Source organism: Oryctolagus cuniculus, chromosome 2 (genome assembly GCF_051225735.1).
Source record: "Oryctolagus cuniculus isolate XC-2025 breed Fujian yellow rabbit chromosome 2, ASM5122573v1, whole genome shotgun sequence".
NCBI classification, from domain to species: Eukaryota; Metazoa; Chordata; class Mammalia; order Lagomorpha; family Leporidae; genus Oryctolagus; species Oryctolagus cuniculus.
Genome location: NC_142868.1, coordinates 182,628,639 through 182,641,169, shown reverse-complemented (window position 1 = coordinate 182,641,169; position 12,531 = coordinate 182,628,639).

Here is a 12,531-nt window from a genome sequence, read left to right as displayed (position 1 = left end):
TTTAAGGTCCCTGTCTCCCTCAGGTGTCAGCTTTGCCAGCCCAGGCTCACAGACCTCCTGGCTGCACGGTGCCCGTCGCGCGTGCAGCACCACGTGCAGATCCGGCACTGTCAGCGGCACAGGAACCGCTTCTCCCATGCCTCTCGCCCCGAGTGCAGGGTTCTTCCCCAGATGCTCCCTGGAGGAGGCCCAAGGTATCTTTTTGGCCAGAGTAGGGCCACATGCCCACTGACAATAGTGATCAGATGGCTTCAACCCCTGCAAATGTAGCTCTGAGCCACACGGTGGAGGGAGAGACCCCAGGCGACACCGGGTCTCTTCTAGCAAGAAAGGAGGGGGAATGGCTGTTGGACAGGCCACCAGGGGCCAAGCTCTCACTCCTCCCTCCCCCCCCCCCCCACCGGGAGATGTGATACACCAGGGAGCCACTTAGCCACACGGTACCAAGATTTGATTGGCTAATGAACAAAACAGGTGCTAAAGGCACACACACTTGCCTTGTCTCTATACTCTCGGGCCCCTTTTTATTTGAAAAACTATTTATTTACTCATTATTTATTTGAAAGGCAGAGTAAGAGAGGATAGAGAGAGGGAGGGAGAGATCTCTCATCTCCCGGTTCACTCCCCAAAAAGCTGCCACCGCCGGGGTTGAATCAGGCTGAGGCCAGGAGCCAGGCACTCTGTCTGGTCTCCCATGTGGGTGGCAGGAGCCAGGCACTTGGTCCGGGTCTCCCACATGGGTGGTGGCAGGGGCCCAGGTACTTGGTCCGGGTCTCCCACGTGGGTGGTGGCAGGGGCCCAGGTACTTAGTAGCTGGATCTGGAACAGAGCAGGCAGGATTTGGACCAGTGCCATGATACGGGCTGCTGATGCGGCAAGTAGCAATTTAACCTTCTGTTCCACAATCTAACTCCTGTTTCCTTTTTATTGCCGTTCGGTTGTTTTGTGACTTTTTCCCATTTGGTTGCGAGTTGTGTGGTTGACAGATCTGCAATTCACTGCAAGGTTCAGCGAGAGAGGTCATTCACTTTGTCATTCATTCGTTGATCGCCGCTTTCTGTGCTTCTATTAGGCCGTACAGATGGAGTGAGAAGATAAAGTGCTGTGTGTTAGCAGGCCATCTACTGGGGACACCCCTGGCCTGTTGTGGAGGACGTCTCCTAAAAGGCCCTGGGCAGCAGAGAGTGGTCCAGAAAATTCTCAGAGGGGGACTTGTTTGAGCTGGTATGAAAGTTGAGTCAGGGTTTGCCAAACAAAGAAGAGAGGGGAGGGAAGGCACGGTGGGTGGAGGGGCAGTGGGAACAGAGGTGCGGACCGCAACCCCCTGAGAACGCCGGGTTCAGTGCAGCTCCAGTGCAGAGGAGGGCAGACGTGGACTCGGACAGGCAGAAGAGCAAGGAGCCGGCCTGACGCCAGGCTGGGGCAGGGCAGGGCCTCGGCGAGAATGGGGGCTCTGGACGCAGGCGCCAGGGAGAGTCCAAGTCCCAGAGCGGAGCCAGCGCCCAGGCTGCCCTGGTTTCCTAGGGATGCCACACACAGAGCTGCACACGGGGTGGCTTAGCAGTTAGTGCCTCAAGCTTCCAAAGGCTAGAAGTCCGAATTCAAGCTGCGGGCAGGACCGGGTCCCTCTGGAGCCTCCGTCCCATGCCTGACTCTGGCTTCTGGTACCTGCTGGCTACCCCTGGTGTTCCTTAGCTTCGGACTTCTTCTCTACCCCCCTTCCTCCCTCCCTTCTTTCTTCCCTCTCTCCCTCCCTTCTTTCCTTTCAAGCTTTATCTATCTGTTTGAAAGGCAGAGAGATATTAAGAGAGATCTTGCATCCACTGTTTCACTTCCCAATGGCCACAATGGCCAGGGCTGGCCCAGGCCCAAAGCCAGGCGCCTGGAACTCCACCCAGGTCTCCCATGTTAGTGGCAGGGACCCCAGTACCTGGGCCATTTTCCATTACTTTGCCTGGCACATCAGCAGGGAGCTGGATTGGCAGCAGAGCAGCCAGGACTCGAACCGGCGCTCCTATGTGAGACGTTAGTGCGCTTGGGGCGTCTGCCCTGCAGTCTGCCTGCGTCGCCCCTCGGCCTTCCTCCCTCTGTGTCTCTGCGTTTACCTTCTCTCCTAAGGACTTGTCATTGGATGCAGGGCCCACTTTCATCTGAGATGACGTCATCTCGAGGTCCGTGCCTCAATGACATCTGCATAGACCTTTCTCCACATGAGGTCACGTTCTGGGCTCTGGGTGGGCACCCCTGCAGGGAACCACAGTGTCACCCCTGCAGAGTCATGGAACTGACGTAACCTCTCTTTTTCTGTTCTTTTTTTTAAATAAATTTTTAAAGAGTTATTTTTATTTGTTTGAAAATCAGAGTTACGCAGAGAGAGAAGGAGAAGCAGAGAGAGAGAGAGAGAGGTCTTCCATCTGCTGGTTCACTCCCCAGTTGGCCGCAAAGGCCAGAGCTGAGCTGATCTGAAGCCAGGAGCCAGGAGCTTCTTCTGGGTCTCCCACGTGCATGCAGAGGCCCAAGCACTTGGGCCATCTTCCACTGCTTTCCTAGGCCATAGCAGAGAGCTGGATCGGAAAAGGAGCAGCCGGGACTAGAACTGGTGCCCATATGGGATGCCAGCACTGCAGGCAGCGGCTTTATCTGCTACACCACAGCGCCGGCCCCCAAATGTGCCTGCCTTCCTTTCTTCCTTCCTTCCTTCCTTCCTTCCTTCCTTCCTTCCTTCCTTCCTTCCTTCCTTCCTTCCTTCCTTCCTTCCTTTATTTGACAGGCAGAGTTGGACAGTGAGAGAGACAGAGAGAGAGGTATTCCTTCCGTTGGTTCACCCTCAAATGGCCACTACGGCCGGTGCTGTGCTGATCCGAAGCCAGGAGCCAGGTGCTTCCTCCTGGTCTCCCATGCGGGTGCAGGACCCAAGCACTTGGGCCATCCTCCATTGCACTCCCAGGCCACAGCAGAGAGCTGGACTGGAAGAGAAGCAACTGGGACTAGAACTGGGCGCCCATATGGGATGCCGGCGCCGCAGGTGGAGGATTAACCAAGTGAGCCACGGCGCCGGCCCCCAAATGTGCATTTCTGACAGTGCTCCCACAGGACTCCGGCTGCTGTGCAGTTGATGCACTGGGACTCAGTAAGTCCTTGCTTCCTGAAGTGGAGCTTCTCCCTCTGGGCTGCGCAGACCAGCAAAGCCTCAGGACCCAGTGACGCTGTTGACTGGAGGCTGCTGTAGGTAAGTCAGCTCTCCTGGCCTAAATCCTGATGTAATTAGTTTGGTTTCAACCCAATCCATCTCACTAAATGCATTTTATAAAACCACAGACCTCGCTGTTTGAACACTTCCTGGCACGATGGTGGGGGGAAGGGGCGGGAGATGGCGGTGCTCTCTGCTGCAGGGTTGAGGCGCCAGGGGCCACTGGGTCAGTCCCATCTGTTCCACAGGGACAGTGACTAGAAGGGAGTCACCTTTGTGAAGGCGGTATGGTTGTCTTTAGTGGCAATATCTTCAGTGGATGTAACCAATCAACACAGTGAGTGAGTGCCTCCCACCTTGCCGCTGTGGGCAGTGCTGTGGGCGGTAAAGACTGTAGAAGCCCCGCCCCCGGAAGGCTCAGGAGGAAGGTGAGGGCAGCTCAGACACTGGGGGCTGCCTAAGAGTCCCGCCCACTCCCGCCTTTCCTGGCCCTCCTGGCGGGGCAGCATCCATTGCCTCATGGTCTCTTCTCAACTTGACCCTGACCCTGGCGGGAGTGTCCAGCCCACACAAGTCAGGCAAAGGCTGCAACTTAGGGCTCCCCAGCCCCTCCCAGTGTGCAGCAGGTCCCTGACTCCCCTGGCCCAAGAGGAGTCGTCCACGCGGCTGCCAGGGTGTTAGGTGCGAGGCTGCTGTGTCCCAGGGAAGCACGGCACCAGGGTAGTGGCAGAAAGAGAAGCCAATGAACGCCAAGGTTAGGCCGCGGGACAGTGGCCCAGGGTTACAGACCCCCAGGTGGGTGGGGTGCAGGCAGCAGAGGTGGGGGTCCAGCCTGAGCACTAAGAGGAGTGATTGGACCTCGAGCCTGGAGCTCTTGGAGGGGCCCATGACATCAGCATCAGATGGCATCCAGCAGGTGGGACCAACATGGGGGGGGGGTCAGCCAAGGGTACAGGGCAGGGAATGGGAGTGGGCAGAGATGTTCTCCCGCCAGGAGGAGGGGGAGCCGCCCCCGCCCCAACCCGCATCGCCTCCTGGGAAGTGAAGGGAGCGGATGTGTGAGCTGTCATCTTGAGTTGCTGTGCTTCAAACCAGAAGTGGGCGGGGCACCCGGCACAGCGGCTGGGTCACTGTGGGGGACACCCACATCCTGAGTGGTTCGAGTGCTTGGTTCAAGTCCTGGCTCCTCTGCTCCCGACCCAACATCCTACCAACGCACATTCTGGAAGGCAGCAGGGGCTGGCTCAGGGACCACCCAAGTGGGAGACCTGGATTGAGTTCCTGGCTCTTGGCTTTGGATCTGTCTTTCTCTCCATTTTCCAAATAAAATGAAAATAAATAAATAAAAATTACAACAAAGAAACAAACCAGAAGTGACTAACTTTCCTTACAGGGCAAATTTCAGGTTTCCCCATTCTTGGAAAAGCATGCAAGTTTGGGAGCCAGGGCAGCTGGCATCTCTGATGGGTGGGGTGGGAGGGGGCAGGAGGGGCAGGTATGCCTGCGACACAGCAGACATGCCACAGCAATGTCCTGGGTCTGGACTGCATCCCGGAGGTTGTCAGCCCTGAGGCTGCAGCCTGGTGAGGGACGTCACCACTGGAAGAAGCTGAGTGAAGTGTGCATGAAATCTATTCTGTATAAAAATTATTATTTATTCATTTGAGAGGCAGAAATATTCAGAGAGAGAGATGACAGACAGACAATTTCCATCTGCTAGATCACTCCCCAAGTGCCAGCACCTGCTAAGGACCAGGGCTGGGAGCTGGGAATGCATCCTAGGGCCCCCACGTGTGAGGCAAGAGTCCAGCTCTGTGAGCCGTCACTGCTGGCTTCCAGGGTCTGCATTAGCAGGGAGCTGGAGCCAGGACTGAACCCAGATATTCTGATGTGGGATGTGGGCATCCTAATTAGCACTTTAACCACTAGAGCAAAGCTCACCCCAGATCTATTTTTTTTAAAGATTTATTTATTTACTTGAAGGGCAGAGTTACAGAAAGGGACTTGAACCGGTGCCCATATGGGACACCAGCACTGCAAGCAGCGACTTTACCCACTACGCCACAGCGCCAGCCCTGTGGGTCTATTATTATTATTATTATTATTATTATCTTGACAGGCAGAGTTAGTGAGAGAGACAGAGAGAAGGGTCTTTCTTCTGTTGGCTCACCCCATAAATGGCCGCTACGGCAGGCGCACTGCACCAATACAAAGCCAGGAGCCAGGTGCTTCCTCCTGGTCTCCCATGTGGGTGCAGGGCCCAAGCACATGGGCCATCCTCCACTGCCCTACTGGGCCACAGCAGAGAGCTGGACTGGAAGAGGAGCAACCGGGACAGAATCCAGCGACCCAACCGGGACTAGAACCCGGGGTGCTGGCATCGCAGGTGGAGGATTAGCCTAGTGAGCCGCAGCGCCGGCCACTATTTTTTTTTTTTTAAGATATATTTTATTTATTTGAAAGACAGAGTTACAGAGAGAGGTTGAGAGAGAGAGAAGGAGAGAGGTCTTCCATCCACTGGTTCACTCCCCAGATGGCCGTAACAGCTGGAGCTATGCCGATCTGAAGCCAGGAGCCAGGTGCTTCTTTCGGGTATCCCACACAGGTGCAGGGGCCCAAGCACTTGGGCCATCTTCTACTGTTTTCCCAGGCCACAGCAGAGAGCTGGATCAGAAGAGGAGCAGCCGGGGCTAGAACCGGCGCCCATATGGGATGCCAACGCTTCAGGCCAGGGCTTTAACCCACTGTGCCAAAGCACTCGCCTCGGATCTATTATTTCCTAAAACTTCCTGTGGGGGCCGGCACTGTGGTACAGGGGGTTAAACCACCACCAGCAGTGCCAGAATCTGATGTGGCCACCAACTGGAGTCCCAGCCGCTCCACTTCCAATCCAGCTCCCTGGGAAATGCACTGGGAAGGCAGTGGAGGATGGCCCAAGTGCTTGGGTCCCTGAACCCACTTAGGAGACCCATAAGAAACTGCAGCCTTCTGGCTTTGGCCTGGCCTAGCCCTGGCTGTTGCAGCCATTTGAGGAGTGAACCAGCGGACAGAAGCTTGCTCTCTGCTTCTCCCTATCTGTAACTCTGCCTTTCAAACAAATAAATAAAAAATTGTTTAAAAAAAAAAAAAACCCTTCATATGAATCTATACTTATCAAAAATAAAAATATCTTTGAACATATGAGTCCTATGGACTTGCTATTGAAAATTTCAAACCTGTGACATTGTTTGCCTTGCAAAATGAGATGTCATAATCACAATTTCACATACAAAGAATTTAACGATTTTCTTCAATTAAAAAAACGGGGCAGGTTCAACAATGCCTATTAATCTGAACTTCAGGAAAAGCCTAATTTACTAATCTTTTAAATTATCATTTCTTTTTTTTTTTAAAGGGAGCTAATTACTCTTTATTTATTTGAAAGAGGTACAGAGAGAGGTCAAGACAGAGAGAGAAAAAGAGAGGGGTCTTCCATTTGCTGGCTCACTCCCCAAATGGCCGCAATGGTCAAAGCTGAGCAAATCCGATCCGGAGCCAGAAGCTTCTTAGAGGTCTCCTACGGGGGTGCAGGAGCCTAAGCACTGGAGCCATTCCCTGCTGCTTTCCCAAGCGCATTAGTAGGGAGCTGGATCGGAAGTGGAGCAGCTGGGACACGAACGGGCGTCCATATGGGATGCCGGCGCTGCAGGCCAGGGCTTTAACCAGCTGTGCCACATTGCTGGCCCCAAATTATCATTTCTTTTAAAAAATATTTTAGGGGAGACGTTGGAGGAGAACTCTAGGCAAGAGATCTGGGAGACCCAGTGTTTGTTTTTTGGGGACTGGGTAAAATTTCATAAAATCATGACCTTTAGAAAAGATATCAGATGTTCTCTAACCAATCGCCCCATCCATCGATTTAGGAACCTTAATCTCCGGGGATGAGCCCGCTCGCCCAGGACAGACGAGACCCTGCCCAAGCCCGCCGATTTCAGTCCTGCCCTCGGTGTTACAGGAGTGGGTTTAGGATTCGTAACAAATTAAGTGGCTGGGAAATTCCAGCCAGAGAGCAGGGGTTGCTGTGTGAACTTTCCACAACCTTCTAAGTGGCTAAAAGCTTCTCTCCCTTTTCATCTGAGGTCTCTGCTCCTGTGGAGCGGCGGGATTTAATTACAGCCCGGAGCCCCTGCAAGCAGCTGCAGAGTGAACCTTCTTGGGTTTCTCAGCGGCTGCGGTGTAGACTTTGGTTTCGCGTGCCTTCCGGTGATCAAAGTAGCTGGGGAGACCCCAGTGGGCAGAGAGTGAGGCCGTGCCGACCCCATCCCCAAAACCGCACTCCCAGGAGACCAGCCCCTGCCAGGTGAGTATAAACGGCCGGCTCCTTCCGCAGGGACCAGCAGGCCTTGCCTGGGAGGAGTGTGGGTAGGGAACGGCCCTGCCATAGCTTCTGGGTTCCATCTGTGATGACAGCATTAAGTTAGGGACGTGAACTTCACCCAGCAGACACCAGGCCCGCAAGGCTTCGGATTGGCGCCGGCGTCAGCGGCCATTTGGGGGGTGAACCAACAGAAAAGGAAGACCTTTCTCTCTGTCTCTCTCTCTCTCACTAACTCTGCCTGTCAAAAAAAAAAAAAAAAAAAAAAAAAGACCATTAACAAATGCAGCCATGCAAATACATTATATCCCACACTGCGACGCCCTGCTGTGAGTATGGGTATACCTCAGGCAGAAGTCCCTGTCCCTCCTCTGCACCCATGCAGGACTTGAACTTGAATCACTGATGAGAATTGTACCTCTGTGGCGATCCCGTGAAACACAGGGGCCTCTTTACATCCAGGTCAGCAGCCTGGCTCAAGTAGACACCATGCTACTTCTGAGTATGAGGCAACACAGCTTAACACCTCAGTCCCGGGGCTGACAGCACAGAATAGGAGCCAGTGCAGCCTTGGGCAAGTCACTTAACCTCCCCGAGCCTCAGTTTTCTCATCTGTAAAGTCGGGATATCATTACAAACAACATCCATGTTCTTAAAAGTCTCCTTGGCCACTTCTGTTGCAGGGGGTCTTCTGTTTGGCCCCTGTACTATGATCTGGTGTCTGCTGGTTTTTACCTGACCAAGATCTAGCCATCCTTGGCAGGGCCCCTGCCTTCCACCCTCCTGTACTAGTCAGCAATGCACTGCTATTACGAACTACCAAGAAATCTAACTTGACAAGGAGAAAAAGTTTCTTTGGGCTCCCGGTTCTGGAGGCTCACAGAGATCAGGTGGCCCCATTGGTTGGGCCTCTGGGGGGAGGGGTTCTCACTGGCAGAGCCTCACAGGGATACGGGGGGGGGGGGTCACATGGCAGTGGGAGCCCAGGACCGTGTCTGTCCGCAAAACCTCCCCGGGGCTCAATCATGGGGGCTCTGCCCTATACCGTAACCCCCTCTGATCACTTCCCAAAGGACCACCTTTAAATCCCAGGCTGGGTTACCTTTCCACTCTACAGGCCATTAACCTGAGACTTTGGGACCCAGCCTGTGACCCATGCACCTCTGGGGGACACCGGAAGTAATACCCCACCTCAGCACCCACCTCACCAAGCCTTTCTCCCTCTGAGAAGAGGAAGCACTGGAAGTCTGTCTGCCTCCCAGCACAGCGCGAGGTGCTTTGCTGTGTAGCTCACGCCTCATCAGGATGTGACTGCACAGAGCCCGGCCCAGCACAGCTGTCAGCTCCCAGGCCCCGCAGCAGCTCTTACCCAGCCTCCTAGAACACGAACCACTTTCTCGGGCAACGTGCTGTCTTCCACCAGCATCTGCAGGCAGGAGGAAGTGGCAGGCAGCTTCCAAGTAAACTCTGCCGTCTCCCGGAGGAGGAGGCGGAGCCGCCCGCCAGGTGGCTTTTACAGGGGGTCGGGGCTATCATCGATGTGAGCTTCTAAGTTTATCCTAACATAATGTTGCTCGTGAGTTCATTTATACACTGGGATCCTGTGTTGGGGTTCATTTGATATATACAGTTTTTTTTTTTTTTTTTTTTTTTTGACAGGCAGAGTGGACAGAGAGAGAGACAGAGAGAAAGGTCTTCCTTTGCCATTGGTTCACCCTCCAATGGCTGCCGCGGCCGGCGCACCACACTGATCCGATGGCAGGAGCCAGGTACTTATCCTGGTCTCCCATGCGGGTGCAGGGCCCAAGCACTTGGGCCATCCTCCACTGCACTCCCAGGCCACAGCAGAGAGCTGGCCTGGAAGAGGGGCAACCGGGACAGAAATTGGTGCCCCGACCGGGACTAGAACCCGGTGTGCCGGCGCTGCAAGGCGGAGGATTAGCCTAGTGAGCCGCGGCGCCAGCCTGATATATACAGTTCTGTCGCTAAAAACTTGAGAGGCAGAGTGACAGAGAGAGAGAGAGAGAGAGAGAGAGAGAGAATCTTCATTCTATTGGTTCACTCCCTAATGGCCATGATAGCCTGGGCTGGGCCAGGCTGAAGCCAGGAGCCAGGGGCTCCATGAAGGTCTCCCATGTGGGTGCAGGGGCCCAAGCATGTGGCCATGCTCTGCTGCTTTCCCAGGCGCATTAGCACGAAGCTGGATCGGAAGTGCAGCAGCCAGGACTCCAACTGGCGCTGATGTGAGATGCTCATCCGGCAGGCAGAAGCTTAACCCTTAAAACATTTGACGCCCATTGCATTGGGGCTTTTCTATCTGCTCCCTGCTGGTCGGAGGGAGACTGTTTCTTCTCCACCTCTTAGTTTCCTCCTGCGCCCACTAGGGTGCCCTCTTTCTTCAATATTTATTCGATCTGGACTTCCTTCGCCCACACACTGGAACCAGTGCTCCATCCCGACATCTGCAGACGTGAGGAACGTCTCTCAGTCAGACAACTTTTTCCTTTCTCTTCCCTAAGACAAACCTGTGCCTGCGCAGCGGCTGATTCCATAATTACCACTAATAACTCATTGTGCATGCAGGAAGGAATTCTCTTAAAGTGACAGCCAACAGATCAGAATTTTAACTGGAAGTATTATAGGTACAAGCTGTTTATGTAACTCAAACAGCAGATCAACCACTTTGGAAGAATATATTCATTATAAATATTAAATATTTGAGATAAAGGCCCCGTAAGGACTGGAACCACACTTAGCCCTCCACATCCATGGAGGAGATGGAATTAGGTGGTTGGGTCTCTTCTGATCATGGGCAATACAGTGTAACAATGACTGACCTCTTATTAGGTACTATACACAATCTAGAGATGATTTATACAGGATGCTTTAGGTGATATGAAAATACCATGCCATTTCACACAAGGGACGAGCACCCTCGGATGTTGGTATGGCACAGGGAGGGTTCTGCAACGAATTCCCCGAGGAAAGCTGACTGCGACTCTGCTTCCTTCAGGGCAGCATGAAAAACTGAACTTTGCATTTAATGGCTGAGTTAAAAAAAAAAATACGGCATCTTAATCTACGTGGCCTTCAGTATGTAGTAGCAATAGGAGCAAGAATTGCAAAATTGCATATCATGAAGTGTTCTGCAAATTGCAAAACTGCCTTTTCAGAAATAAACCTAGGGGCTTGCATTTGGCACAGCGGTTAAGACGCCTGTGGGTACACCCACACCCCATATCAGTCAGAGTGCCTGGTTCAAGTCCAGGCTCCACTTCCAAGTCCAGCTTCCTGCTAATGTGCACCCTGTGAGGCAGGTGAGGCAGTGGGTGATGGTTCAAGGACTTGGATACTTGCCTCCCAGGTGCAAGACAGATTGAGTTCTAGGCTCCTGGCTTTGGTTTTGGCCAGCCCTATTATGGTCCTTTGGGGAGTGAAACAATGGATGGAAGAGCTCTGTCTCTGTACCTTTCAAGTGAAATGAAAATTTTTAAAAAAATTAAAAAGAAACCAATAGGAAATAAATCTATAGAAAAAAAGGAACTATCTTCAAAACTTTACAAATTAAAAAGTAAACGACACTACAGATGGTCCCCAATTTACAATGTTTTCTTAAAATTTTATTTTTTATTTATTTAACAGGGAGAGAGAGGGTGAACCAGGATGGACCAGGCTGAAACCAGGAAACCAGAACTGAATCCAGGTCTCCCAGGTAGGTAGCAGAGGCCCAATCATTCGAGGCATCACCCGCTGCCTCCCAGGGTGCGCATTATCAGGAAGCTGGAATCGGAAGCGGAGCTGAGCCTTGCACCAGGTGCTCCAGGATTGGATGTGGGTGTCCCTGGTGGCATCTAAACCACTGTGGCACATGCTGCCCCCACGATGGTTTGGCTTAGGAGTTCTCAACTTTATGATGGTAGGAAAGTGATGCACGTTCAGTAGGACCCATACTTTAATTTCTGAATTTTGATCTTGCCCTGGGCTAGTGATAACGCCATCTGATGCTCTCTCCAGATGCAGACAGTACCCAGTCAGCCTTGGGATCACACAGAGAAACAACAGGTCCTGTGCAGCGTGCTGTGCTGCTCAGCCTGGCGTTTGGTAGGTGAGGAGTGGTGACCCGACTTACGGTATTCTCAGTCTGCACCACTGCAAGTCAAGGACCATCTGCAGAAGGTGAGCTCCCCAGGGCAGGGATTCTGGTCAGTTCTGTGCTTCGCTTCTCTCTCCAGTGCCCGGGTGGTGCCTGGTGTGCAGGAGCTATCACCTCCCTCATGAGGAATGAATACTTCCAAGGTTAGAATCCAGGTGACCAGCACACGGACGCTTCCTCTCCTGGGAGGAAACTTGTCTCCCTAGTCCTGGTCCCAGTCGGAAGATCTCAGGGAAGGAGGCCGATGGGTCGAGGCTGGGTCACGTTCCCACCCAGGCACAGGAGTCACAGGCATGGGTCACAGGAGGAGTTGAGCCTTTGGAACCTGTCTCCCCTCTAGAGGATGTTAGCAGGGTACAGCAGCTCCCCAGAGAGGCCTGGGCTGCCGTCAGGAGGCTGGAGCACCGGGCAGAGCTGCGACCTCTGCATACGTGTCACAATTTGTCGCTGAGAATGAAAGGAAAGCGCTTGCTTGCCGGCCTGCGTGACCTGGGCCTGCACACCCTTCACTCAGCTCCTGGGCCCGGGGACAGGTTAAGTGAACTGTTACGTCAGTCAGCCAAATCCGCACCATTAAAATGAGTCAGCAACCATTTCATCCGAATTAGAAAGGCAAACGTGCTATCAGTATCTTCTTTAAGGGATAAGAAGCGTTTTATCAAAACTCAAAAAAGTTAGGCCAGCCTGATGGGCCATGAACAGTTTCCTCCACCCCACTGACTGCAAAGGGAAGCTGTCTCACCCAGAGGCATGGCTGCTGGGGCCTGAACTGGCTTCCAGCCCGCCACGCTCCACACTGAAGACTCCTAACAATAAATGCAGCCCACAGAACAA